The sequence below is a fragment of the Hyperolius riggenbachi genome, chromosome 12, assembly GCF_040937935.1.
Source record: "Hyperolius riggenbachi isolate aHypRig1 chromosome 12, aHypRig1.pri, whole genome shotgun sequence".
NCBI lineage: Eukaryota > Metazoa > Chordata > Amphibia > Anura > Hyperoliidae > Hyperolius > Hyperolius riggenbachi.
Window position 1 is genome coordinate 199,675,375 of NC_090657.1, and position 13,542 is coordinate 199,688,916.

General features: G+C 44.9%; 1 protein-coding gene across 8 annotated transcripts in view; it reads right to left on the bottom strand.

The window, feature by feature from the left end:
* The window catches only part of SULF2 (sulfatase 2), a 504,100-nt gene that overhangs the window by 346,872 nt on the left and 143,686 nt on the right, over positions 1 to 13,542 (bottom strand). Inside the window, exon 3 of one of the 8 annotated variants that reach the window (XM_068262648.1) lies at positions 717 to 781. The exons of the other annotated variants lie outside the window; for them this stretch is intronic. The gene's annotated coding sequence lies outside the window, so the exon portion shown is untranslated. The remainder of the gene's footprint in view (positions 1 to 716; positions 782 to 13,542) is intronic. 8 annotated transcript variants of the gene reach the window in all.

Consider the following 13,542-nt stretch of genomic DNA (forward strand, 5'->3'; position numbering starts at 1 on the left):
TTACTCCAGTCCTAGTCAGCGTTCCTGCTTATGTCATATATCGGTTCATTGCCGATATATACATATGTTAGTCAGACGTTACAAATAGTTTCATTGATAGCTGTAATTGTAATACGCTAGGAAAACATACTTATTGTATATTTATCTGTGTTACGTTCATCTATCTTAATCCTGCTATTTCCTCACTATCCTGTCCTGTCTTTGTGAGGCACGCCATCGCCGCATCGCATTGGCTGCCTCATTCCAGTCTGTCTGGTTTTGGACGCTTGCTGTCGCTAAGTAGCCGCTAGCTAGCAAGCGTTCATTCTGTCTACCTGTCCTGATCTTCTTAGTTCTGGTTTGTGCGCTCAGCGCTACTTTGCGCTGAGACGTTATAACGAAAGCATTGTTTGTGGCTGTCAGATCTGCACCGGCTCTGTGCGCCACAATCTCCTATTGGAGTCAGTCCTCTCCTCCACTATACTAGGGATAGCCTGTTTCCTGGTGCTAGTGTGTGTACCTCCTCCACGCCAGCTCATGCGTTGCATGCTGACTGTGGAGAATACACCACCAAGCCTTACAGCCAGCCTCCATATACTTCTTGCTTCAGTTTCTTTTTAAAAAACGTATTTATGTTAAAGCCAGAGTCCAGGAATGTAGAAAGACCTCTTTATGTACCTTGAGAGCGCCCTTCATCTATTGCAACACACTCCACTTGTAATAAAGCAGCCACCTACCTATACTGGCTGTTGATCTGGCCACATGATCTTAGTTATCCTGTTCTTAATCCCAATTATGCCATCTAAGGGGGGAAGGGAGAAGGTGCAGTTAGCAAACCGCCATCAGGCTGGGCAAAGGATGAGGAATTCAGGCTGCTGCGTACTGCGTCATCCCCAACATTAGTGTTTGGGTGGAGTTGTTGAGCTCAGGCTCAAAAGAACAAACCCACTTCCTTACAAATAAACAAAAGAGGGACACCGAAAGCCCAATATAGTGTAGTATGCACTGGTAAATATAGGTGTGTGGAAAGAGTATGTGCAGTATACTCACAAGTCAGTGTTACCGCATAGGCAATGACTGTAAAAGCAGGTGGGGAGATTAGACCTGTCCCCACTCAGGATTAAGGGTGGCTATGTATAACGTAGTATGGATACAGAGGTGCCAGAAGGATAAAAAGATATAAAACGTTTAAAATGAGGCGGTAGTGGTGGACTTACCTCCTCCGAGCAGACACAAGAAAATGCCGATTAATTTTCAGCAAAACAATTTATTTACATACTCCAGTTAAATACAACACGTTTCGTGGGAGTGACCCACTTCTTCAGGCAATAAGATGGAGCATATACAAAAAAAGCTCTGGTAGTCTGCGAGGCGCTTGGCATAGTACCAGACCTGTTTTTGTGTATGTTCCATCTTATTGCCTGAAGAAGCAGGTCACTCCCGTGAAACGCGTTGTACTTTACTGGAGTATGTAAATAAATTGTTTTGCTGAAAATTGATCAGCATTTTCTTCCTTCCTTCCAAATACTCTTTTCCCATCATTTTTTGCAATATAATTGCTGCAAGTCCCGCACCACTGTAGTTTCTAACTACTGTTGATCATAAGCAAGAATCTATGGTTATCCAAATATACAGCCTACATCATGCTCTGCCTGAGCAAATCTGAAACAACTAACAGTTGAAATACTGGGGCATTTTTTATAACATTTATATTTACCATATATACTCGCATACAAGCCGAATTTTTGACCCCCAAAAAGGGGGTCAAAAGTTGGGGGGTCGGCTTGTATGCGAGTCTTCCCTGGTGGTCTAGTGGTCGGGTGGTGGGTGGTCCACGCCCCGCTCCCCCCGCCACTGCTATTACCTGCTTAGGCAGCGGCCGCTTCCTAATCCGCATTCCCCTTCTGAAGTTTCAGAGTGTATCACAGCAGCGAGCCCGGCGCTGCTGCTGTGACGATGCAGGGGGCAAGAAAGAGCGGTTCCCCTGGTAACAGCGATACAGATCGCCGCTATAGGGAGCCGCGCTCTTTCCTGCACTGTGCATCGTCACAGCTGCTGTGATACACTCTGAAACTTCAGAAGGGGAATGCGGATTAGGAAGCGGCCGCTGCCTAAGCAGGTAATAGCAGCGGCGGCCGCGGTGGGAGCGCTATACTGGGGCACTACCTACCTATACTGGGGCACTACCTACCTATACTGGGCACTATACTGGCTAAACTGGGCACTTTACTAGCCATACTGGGGCACTATACTAGCCATACTGGGGCACTATACTAGCTAAACTGGGCACTATACTAGCTAAACTGGGCACTATACTAGCTAAACTGGGCACTATGCTAGCTAAACTGGGTACTATACTAGCTATACTGAGGCACTACCTACCCATACTGGGCACTATACTGGCTATACTGGGCACTATACTGGCTATACTGGGCACTTTACTAGCTATACTGGGCACTATACTAGCTATACTGGACACTACCTACCTATACTGGGAACTTTACTAGCTATACTGGGCACTATACTAGCTATACTGAGGCACTACCTACCCATACTGGGCACTATACTAGCTATACTGGGACACACTGGGGGGCTGCACCAATCCAGTATTTCCTACCCTCGGCTTATATGGGGGTCAATCATTTTTCCCTGTTTTTTCAGGGAAAAGTTGGGGGGTCGGCTTATATGCGGGTCGGCTTATATGCGAGTATATAAGGTATATCATTAAATTAAAAAGCCAAAAATATAATTGTAAAGGTAATCTGATGCCTGTGTTTTCTAAGTTATCAACAGATTGCCACACCCCCTTTCTTACAAAAGGTGCCTTGTTTTATTGCCTGCTGCTGCAAGAGAAAATATCAGTGTGTGGCTAAAATATTGACCATATTGACCCCACTGTTGATGTGTGAAATCAGTGCCAACCAATGACACGCCTCAGAGAGTGGGAGAAGTAAAAAGTGCCAGTGCCAACCACAACCAACCAATGTGCCTCTCAGCTGAGAGCAGTAATAGGCATAAGGCTGGATCAGCTCACAAGCCCGGAGAAATTAAACTAGCAACGATCGTTGTGCTTGTTTTTTCTTGTAAATATTTCTGGACTATTGTTTGCAATGTGCAGATAAACACTTCATGTATAAAATTTTGTTGGCCTCTAAGCTGACATCTTTCATCTCCAAACATTAAAAATAGTTTCTCCTTTCAAGAGGTGCCTACATTGGAGGATTTCAGCAGCTAAATTTTTTAACTCCTTTGAAACTTGAAACAGAAGACTGATCCTGGCTTTGTATTTGGCACTTTAGAGGTGGAAAATCTCCTTCACACTGGATGATCCAAGTGGTATGAACCCCCCACTCTGACAGGCGGGGGGGGGGTCACAGAGGAACATCTATTGTGTGTGCACAGATTACGGATGACCCCATTGGCTTTCCCATTGTCTTCTTGTCGCTGAGAATTCCTGGCCTGTCAGGATGACACAGAGTAATGCTGGGAATGGTGAATAGATTGTGCAGACCTCCCAGTCAGAGGGGATGTTATACTGGGGCACAGCCAGCCGCATATTGTGATATATGTAATGCTGTGTGAACACAGTGCATGATGGATCCCCTGTCTCTCTTTCTGCAGTGATTATGCTCAGATCATATGTCATCATGGTGAGGTGGTTGCACTGGGGTAGGGCAGAGAAAGACTGCTGCTTAATATAAAAAGATGTACTGCAGTTTTGATTTTTTAGTGGGTTTCTAAAAGCTCCACTCCAGCCACAGATTCTTTCCAATTCTTGCGTGGGCGATCTGTCCCGGTGTAACGATCCGCTCGGCTGCCTGCGCAGGCAGGCAGCCTTTTGATCATTATTCAGGTCTGCATGCTGCAGGACTCTGGAAAGAAGACCTTCTGTCAGTTTTGCAGCTTGTGCTTGCTGAGGAATTTGCATACGTTGTCATGCAAATTGCCTGGCCACATTCATTGGAGGCGTGTACTATAAGTACTATGTGTGTCCCACAATGCTTCGCTGCTCATAGAGGTTTGTTCCTGCTGGACTCACCTGGAGTGTCAGCCACTGCTATCTTAGTATAGTTAATTCTTGGGGAGTGCTCCTTGCATTCCTAGTTAGTGCAGTCAGTTTGTGTATAATTTGTACTGCCTATTCTGTCCTGTCTTGTCTGTCGCGATTGCGCTGTCACCAGCGGCGGTTGATAGCGAATCGCTCTCTCTTGTTTGGATCGCACTAGCCTCTAGCGGTAGCGGCTGTGGATCCTTCTGATCTAGTTCCTGGAGTGTAAGCTGGAGCAGCGGTTGCTACCAGCTACCTCATCTGATCTGTCTTGTTTAGATCGCACTAGCCGCTAGCGTTAGCGGCTGTGGATCTTTCTGATCTGTGTCCCTGCTTGGATCACACTTGCTCTGGCGGAAGAGCGGTGGATCCTTTCTGCCTAGTTCCTGTTTCTCGTTTGTCTGTCTTGTCTGATACGGGCGCTTGCTGTAGGCTCGATGAGGTAACCGTTAAGCAAGCGTTCACGTTCTTTGTTTCGTGTTTGTCTGTTGATGGTTAGTTAGGCGTGCTTGTCTCTATTGTGCTTATCACGTGGAGACCACGCATAACCGCGTGCACTGTTGCGAATGAGTGCGGTGTTCGCGGTTAGCTAGCGTTTATTATTTTCCGTATCTTCTCATTGTATGATTTGCTGTGCCTTTGCTATCCTCGTATTCTGTTCTGATCTGCCTTGTGTCACTTCTGGCAATCGCCGTTCTTGGCGGTTGCGTTTCTGTTTCGCACCTGCTGTTGTGTGTGCGCGGTCGCGGGGTGGCGACTAGATTGGCGCACACACATACAACCTGTCCCTTTGCTCGTTCTCATTCGCAATCGCTTCTCTTGCGATTGCGTTCTGCGCTTCGTGCAATTCCTGTCTGGCATTTGTGGAGGTGCAGGGGATTGGTTCCTCTGCGCTCCCCAGCGCCCTCTGCCGACAGGAATTTCCCTCTACTGGTGCTTGCACCAAAAGCTGGGTTCTAGTATCTTGACACACTTGTGGAGGACCTCCGCAGTGTCAGCGCACATCTTTGTGCGCTGAACACGGAGATATCCCACAATCGTTACACCCGGAGCTTGTTTTTGCGTGTAGATTGGTGAACCTTTGTTTTGTACATGGTTAGTGAACGTGAACAAGGGGACTTTGCTATTAGAATCAGCTTTATTTCGCCAAGTACAATGGGGTTGTACACGGAATTAGTTTAAGCTCATACAGATTTGGCCAAGGTACAACGTAACCCTAGTTAGTCACAAGTCAAATAATCTACATATAAAGCTACCGGAAGCATGGTAGTGGCATTCCCATCACCTGGTCTCGCCCAGCTCCTCCCTCTGCTACATCCTGTGGAGAACAGGAAGAAGGTGGGTGGGATTACCTCGTACTATAGGCTGCAATTTCCTCAGAGAGACGCTGTGCTCTATCCACTTGAAGTCTGAACAACAATAGCATTTTTGGAGTACTGTGAATAAATTGTTATTTTGTATAATCCAATGATTTTCGGTGTCGGCTTGGAGGAGGCAAGTCCACCACTACCTCCTCTTTTTAAACGTTGTTTAATCGTTTTTACACTACTTTGGCGCCTCTGTTACACATCCTAGTACATTGTCTAGTTCACCCTTGGTGGAAGGGTGTTGCCCCATCGTTCCGATCTACAGAGAACGACTTCATAAATCTGAGTCAGTGGTTGCCTTTGTGGCAACCCTGGTATGTGAGTACTACTCTATTGTTAATACCTTTAATCTGGTATCATGACTTACTACACTATATTGGGCTCTCGGCGTCCTTTTCCTTTGTGTCTTCAAAAGAATATTATTATTATTCGGATGATTATTACTGATTTATTAAGCACCAAAATATTCTGTTGCACTGTACAGAGTAAAAAACAAACAATGACATACACCAAATATAGACACTGGTACATAATACAGAAATTGGTAGACATAGTAATTACAGTGACAAGTAATGATGAACAAAATGTATAACACATTCCAAGACACGAAAGGGTGAGAGAGCCCTGCCCTTGTGAGTTTACCATCTAAAGGAGGGAGGAGTAAACAAGATGTGGGGTAATATATACAGCAAAACCCCTAATAACCAGCACAGGCCTGATTTCGAAATTGTGTGCATTCTGGTTGCTTGAGAAGTCAATCAACCGGCCCTAAAGTAAAACTGACTTTTCTCTGTGGAAATCGTATTGCAGCAGCTGCTCCCATCTGCTTTGCTGCCTTCTTTGTGTAAGACTCCCGAAGCGCGCATGTGACCCGATGCTGGTCAGGTGGCATGCCGGGAGCTGCAGGACACGTAGAAGTCAGCGCAGAGAAGTTTTGAAAGTTTCTTCAGCTGCCCATACCTCTGCCAAACAGTAAAGTTCCTCCCCCATTCTCCCCCTCAGGCATACCGGTTGGTAGAGACTGCTGGATGCCTGAGTTCCACATTGTGGTGTGTTTTTAGGTTGTATTTAGTAAGGAGCACAACTTGGCCGGAGGTTGAGGGCAAAGTAGATATTGCAGTGCCTGTTGCAGCCCTTCCCAAAGAGCCTGAAACCCACTCTCCATTCTTAGCTGCTCTTGGTCATATGTATTTAAATTTGCCATCCTGTATAAAAAGTTTTCTTCTAGAGAAATGTGTAATAGAGAACCTACAAAAGAAGGTCAAAAAGAAACATTGTAAGGATGCACAATATGGAGCATTATGAAGCATTACACACTTGGACCTGCTTTTCTCCTGTGAGTCTCTTGAGGTCCTGGTTCAGCTTTTACATTCATACTTTCAGGATATGGATGTTTAGATGCTTCCTGCTCAGAGATACAGAAGCTAAGACCAGCTAATATCAGCTCTAAGGTTCCTGGTCAGATCCCAACGCACTTTGGTTACCGCCATACTAGACAATATTCTGCAGACTAGGATAACCCACGCACTCTCTGTACACTACAGGTGCACTTTAAAGGAGAACTTTTCTAAGCTCCTTTTAAGAAGGCAACATCGCATCACCGCGATGCAATGAAAAAAAATACAAATTGTTCTATAACAAAAAAGACTGAAAGGTCATTAATAAAGTGCATGAAAGGGCTGTCTCAGCCCTCCTCTAGGAGTTGGTCCACTTTTAGAAAGCGTGTTGCAGCCAGAGCTGGATAAGGCGTTATTGATTGATTTACTGCAGATAATAAAATGAAACCAAATCTCTCTCTCCGGAGTGACCAGTGAAGATTACTGTCTGCCAAGGTCACGTAACAGCTCAGCAGGGAAGATCTCCACTGAGAGACGAGAGCTTCAGGGCTACTCTATGTGGGCAGTTACTGTACAGGCATCATCTTACGCCATCTCCAGATGCTATATTCTCATCACCTGAGATGGTCGTAGTTTCAGAGACGAGAGCTTCAGAGCTGCTCTATGTGGGCTCTTACTATACATGCATCATCTTACACTATCTCCAGATGCTAGATTTTCATCGCCTGAGATGGTCATAGTTTCAGAGATGAGAGCTTCAGAGCTACTCTAAGTAGGCGGTTTCTATACACGCATCATCTTATACTATCTCCAGATGTTAGAATCTCACTGCCTGAATTGGTCGTAGTTTCAGAGACGAGAGCTTCATTGCTACTCTATGTGGGCGGGTACTGTACATGCATCATCTTACGCTATCTCCAGATGCAAGATTCTCATCGCCTGAGATGGTCGTAGTTTCAGGTGCACCAGTATAGATGTTCCTGACTGTGTCAGTCTCTTAGCAATCTTTGCTGAATAAACCACCACCATATTCAGCACTCTTCTTGTACTCTACTCCTCATCATCCCTCCATTTTCTATAAGACGGGCTGCTTGGCTATAGCTGAGCAATGTGTCTGTGCTGGGATTGTTTCTAAAATGGTCACCTGAAATCATCACAAATGATCATTTCTTGTGGCGGACCTACCTAGAAACTCCCGTTCTAAAGTAACCACCCCCACCAACATAACTTAAAACAAGCAACCATCAACCTATTCATTTACAGATAATTTAGTCAGTGTTTGCCTATTTTTCCTCTCCATGATTTCCATTCTGAAATGTATCACATAGTGACGTGTTTAGCTCTTCCAGGTGATCTGTACGAAATGTTCGTTACTGAGGGTTCTGGGTTTTTGCTTGCTTGGCAGCTGGAAAATGCTGTTATTGCCCACAATGCAACGAGGTTCACAGACAGCAAACTGTCAGGGCCATGGCCATAACATCACACTGTGGGAGAGGTTTCACCACAAAATCAGCCATCCAGACGTCCCTGATGATCTACTCGAGAAAAGGTAAAGATTTCTCGTGGGAAAGGGGGTATCAGCTACTGATTGGGATGAAGTCTAATCCTTGGTTTAAGTTCCTCTTTAAAACAAGCAACACATAAAATAACTGAACTTTTATGCTGACTGAATGTCTGGCACTGGTATTCAGGTCATTTTGATTTGAGCGTCTTTGGCACCCAGTTCAGATGAATGGTGTGACTGTGTCCAAGGACTGATTCAGTGCCAAAATACCTTTACACCAGGTTTAATAGCTTCATTCCTTCCCCTCTCCCTGAAAAAGAAATTCCAGTCTCAGCAGGTGACGCACTGACTTTACACAGACTGAGATCCTTAAGGCGGCCATATATTTTCCATCAAACAATTAAGTGATCGACTTTATTGGGCGATCAACTACGGTGTGGTTGATCGAAAGTCGATCAACTGATGGCCCAAACATTACAAGCGAAATCCTATGTGATTCTCCTTCATTAATCGATGTTGTGCCTAGTAGATACAACATCGATTAATGAAGGAGAATCCCATGGGATGAAGGAGAATCCCATAGGATGAAGGAGAATTCCATGGGATGAAGGAGAATCCCATGGGATGAAGGAGAATCTCATGGGATGTAGGAGAATCCCATAGGATGTAGGAGAATCCCATAGGATGAAGGGGAATCCCATAGGATGAAGGAGAATCTCATGGGATGAAGGAGAATCCCATAGGATGAAGGAGAATCCCATAGGATGAAGGAGAATCCCATAGGATGAAGGATAATCCCATAGGATGAAGGAGAATCTCATGGGATGAAGGAAAATCCCATAGGATGAAGGAGAATCCCATAGGATGAAGGAGAATCCCATAGGATGTAGGAGAATCCCATAGGATGAAGGAGAATCCCATAGGATGAAGGAGAATAACATAGGATGTTGGCACAGCCTACATGCTCTGAAACCAAACATTGATCCTGTGTCCATCAAGGCTGTGGAGTCGGAGTCAGAGCAATTTTGGATACCTGCAGTCGGAGTCAGTGGTTTCAACAAAGTGGGGAGTCGGAGTCAGATGATTTTTAACCAAATCCATAGCTTCTGTAAAAATTAGACTAAGGAGTCAGACTAGAGGAGTCGGAGCAATTTTGGGTAACTGGAGTACCTGGAGAATCGTGTTAATTGGTCAATGCAACCAGATTTTCAACAATCAAGCTCAATAAAAAATAATCCATTTTCCCCATCTGATAAATGATCTAATCGAATGCTCGATCCTAAAGGAAAATTGAGTAATGTGTGGCCACCTTTACTGCACCAATATTTCCATAGACACTGATTATGTGTGTCACTAGGGTACTGTCAAAGGTTTTGGAGGTATGATCATGGCAGTGATAACAATCGATCCCACCCCCATAACTTCCATCTTGTCACTGACTCAGACTCCTCAGTTAATGAAACCCCCAACGCCGACTCCAGGTACCCAAAATTACTCCTTAGTATAATACTTACCAGGGATGTGGAGTTGGTACAGAAATCATCTGACTCCAACTCCTTAGTTTATGAAACCACCGACTCCAACTCCACAGCTCTGTTTTAAACGTCAAGGGGAGGGGGCAATGTCAGGGAGCAGCGGGTTGTTGGCAGTGCAGACGTTGTCTTTGCAGTATAACTTTGCTAGCGCTTTTTTTTCTTCCATAACTGGATTTGTATTAAATACATTTATAGAAAACATACTTAATCACTGAATGTTTTGCAGACTTGGGGTAGTTTTTTTTTTCTTGCAACAGACAATGTTTTTGAATAGATGTAAGTTACAGGTATAATTAGGTAGCCGTGAGGAACACAGCTGTAATGCCTGGGGTCTTTAACTAAGATTGTAAACTGCACTTCATATTGACTGACACAGCTTTCATGTAGCAGTTGGTCAGTTTCTGTATTGAACAGACAGGGAAAGATGCATTGGAGCAGCCTTGTCTGCAGCAGGACACTCACAGGTCTCTCCTGCTCCACAACACAGCAGCAGCACAGACAATGCAGCGGGCCCAGCACTGACACCTGGGTAGGAGTGTTTTGCTCAGGGCCCTGGCTGGGAGTTGTGTTATCGCACACCGGGACACAGTCTGTGCCAAGGACATGCTTTACTTGGCTGAGGACGGGAATTCCAGACATGAAATCCATCATAAAATGTGACAGCCCAAAAGAGTTTATTAGGGGAAGAGTTACCTGGCTGCGTACGCTATATGGAGATGAAGAAATCCCACAACTTGCCAAATAAGCAGATACATATTACTCCAGGTAATGGAGGAGCACCCTGACAACTACATGCAGGCATGAGTCGGCCTCACATGCACCTAAAACTTCACCAAAATCTCTGCAACTTTGCTGAGCTCCGACCTGACAGCATGCTTATTCGTACATGTCCTCTAGATGTCTGTTATTCACATACTTCAGAATCACTGCCTGCTAAATCACTGAAATAAACATCAAGGAAAGGTCAGAGGCGTAGCTATGTGTGGGCAAGGGGGACACACATGTCCCCGGGCATAGCACTCAACAACCCCACTTGCATGACAGGTGGCTCACTGGCTGCCTGAAGTGCCCCTGCTTCTTTCCCTGCCTCTGCAGAAGAGTATATGGATATATGGATATGGAGGTTGCCATATTTATTTCCTTTTAAACAATACCAGTAACCTGGCTATCCTGCTGATCCACTGCCTCTAATGCTTTTAAACAGAGATCCTGAACAAGCATGCAGCAGATCAGGCGTTTCTGACATTATAAGCTGCATGCTTGTTTCTGGTGTTATTCAGAAACTATAGGCAGCCAAATAAATCAGCAGGGCTGCCAGGAAACAGGTATTGTTTAAAAGGAAATAAATATGGCAGCCTCCATATCCATATCCAGTGTGGCTGGTGCGGTATAACGGCTGTCAGTGTGGCTGGTGCGGTATAACGGCTGTCAGTGTGGCTGGTGCGATATAACGGCTGTCAGTGTGGCTGGTGCGGTATAACGGCTGTCAGTGTGGCTGGTGCGGTATAACGGCTGTCAGTGTGGCTGGTGCGGTATAACGGCTGTCAGTGTGGCTGGTGCGGTATAACGGCTGTCAGTGTGGCTGGTGCGGTATAACGGCTGTCAGTGTGGCTGGTGCGGTATAACGGCTGTCAGTGTGGCTGGTGTGGTATAACGGCTGTCAGTGTGGCTGGTGCGGTATAACGGCTGTCAGTGTGGCTGGTGCGGTATAACGGCTGTCAGTGTGGCTGGTGTGGTATAACGGCTGTCAGTGTGGCTGGTGCGGTATAACGGCTGTCAGTGTGGCTGGTGCGGTATAACGGCTGTCAGTGTGGCTGGTGTGGTAGAACGGCTGTGGCACTCTGGACAAGTGCAAATCGGATAAATTTGTAAACCGCCCATACCCAGAACACTCCCGGCTGAGGCTCCATAACACAGCCTTACCAAGGAGCGTGCATGAAGAGAGCAAGCGAATGCACTGAGCATGCACACATTTTAGTTCAGGTGTATTTTAAAGTCACGGAACCAGATTAAAAGAATGACAGTAAGTGATGGCTGCACGCTTCTACCTTGACAAATTCAGTTATCTCCAGTCACAGAAAGGAGATTGTACAACTATCAATATGGCCAGGGAGAAATCCAATAGCCAATTATTACATGTAATGGTTTTAAATAGATCCCGCAATCGTATGAAAAGTGCTGAACAGCGCTGCTTTGCTAGGGAAAAAACAGATAAGAGAAAATTCCATCTTCACTCCCCACTTCGCTCTATATTTACCTTAAACCCCTATTTCAGCCTCTCATTCTTTTATAAACGACAGTAAACTATGTATTATGCACAAAGTTGTCCGCATTGCTTGCCTGTAGTTTTTGCAATTAATTTATGTAAAATATTTGCAAGTCGACGGCCACTGCGCCTAAGCGGCCCTGGCTTCGCACATCCTTGTTCGCGCTCCCGTCGCTGGGAGCGTATTGCGCTGGCAGCTCATGGCGAGGGTAACGAGGTCGCACCGCCCAGGGCCGAAACTGAGCTGCGGCAGGGGACTGGAGGATCGTTCAAGTAAGTTAAACTTTTTTTTTTTTTTTGTGGGGGGGGGGGGGGGGGAGGATAGGGAGTGGGCACACATTATATGTTTATTGTAAACCCAACTCAACCCAGAACTGAAATTGTTACATTTTGAAAGCAGACGTGCTCTTTGGTGTAAAATATAAGTAATGGTTCTGGCAGAGCAATTTCAATGTATAAAATCTGTTTTATAGCTGTGCTTGCCTGCAGCTGTACACCTCTGCATAATGATGCAAGACCCTCACACTTGATGAAGACACCTCTATGAAACATGGGCCCATATGCAATTATCTCCTTTATCTCCTGAGTTTTCTCCTATGTGATATTTTCAAAATTGTCAATAATAGGTCTTTTCTCAAAATAAATGTTATAGTACGTCCTCACCTACTTTTTGGTACTTTTTCAGTTGCAAAGTGTTTAAAAGTTATTTTAAATAAAAGATGAAAAATTATCTCCGAGGAGAAAACTCAGGAGAAAAAGTTAATTGCATATGGGCCATTGTCTCTAATCTTCATAAAAACAAATTTTCCGCATGAGGAAAGTTGAACATTAACTGCAATAACCTAGGTGGCTGCATTTTCACACATCCTGAAACCATCCTTTAATTTTCTACACTTTTTTAATGGCACATAAACACAGAACCTCTATGACTGGTCATAAAAGAACAGCACGTTCAGTCAAACAACTGAGATGTGACTAAAGAAGATGAAACCTCTGCTTCAAGCATTAATCCGCTCTGACCTTCCCTTTATGACGTAAACAGACATAAGAATCCAAAATCCCTTCTTTTAGGGTCAATCTCAGCTCAGAGGACTTTCCCTAATGTTACCTTCTTCATACGGAATTACTGTTACAAGCCTCCCCTGTGGCGTGTAACCACCGGGACAGAGGCGTTCCTTCGTGCCCGTACAAATTCCTTAAAAGAGAGTAACAGTTTCTATGACAGCATTACAGCCACATAAATCCCTTCCCTAATTTGTTTTGCTGTCTTTATATTGAAATGATTATTGTCTTTTGCAAACACTGCAGGCACATTGGACCGTTCGTATCAAATACTTAATTACGCTGCGTCTTGCGATCGCCCTGAAGGCCACTTTTAATCTACGTTCCTGGCACAGAGACGCAGTATCAGTCTTGATGTTGTAGTCGTAGCAATTACTGACTAATTGGGGATGTGATTTAAATTTTGCTTTGTCAAAATGATTGAAAGTTTGTGTCGTGATTTAG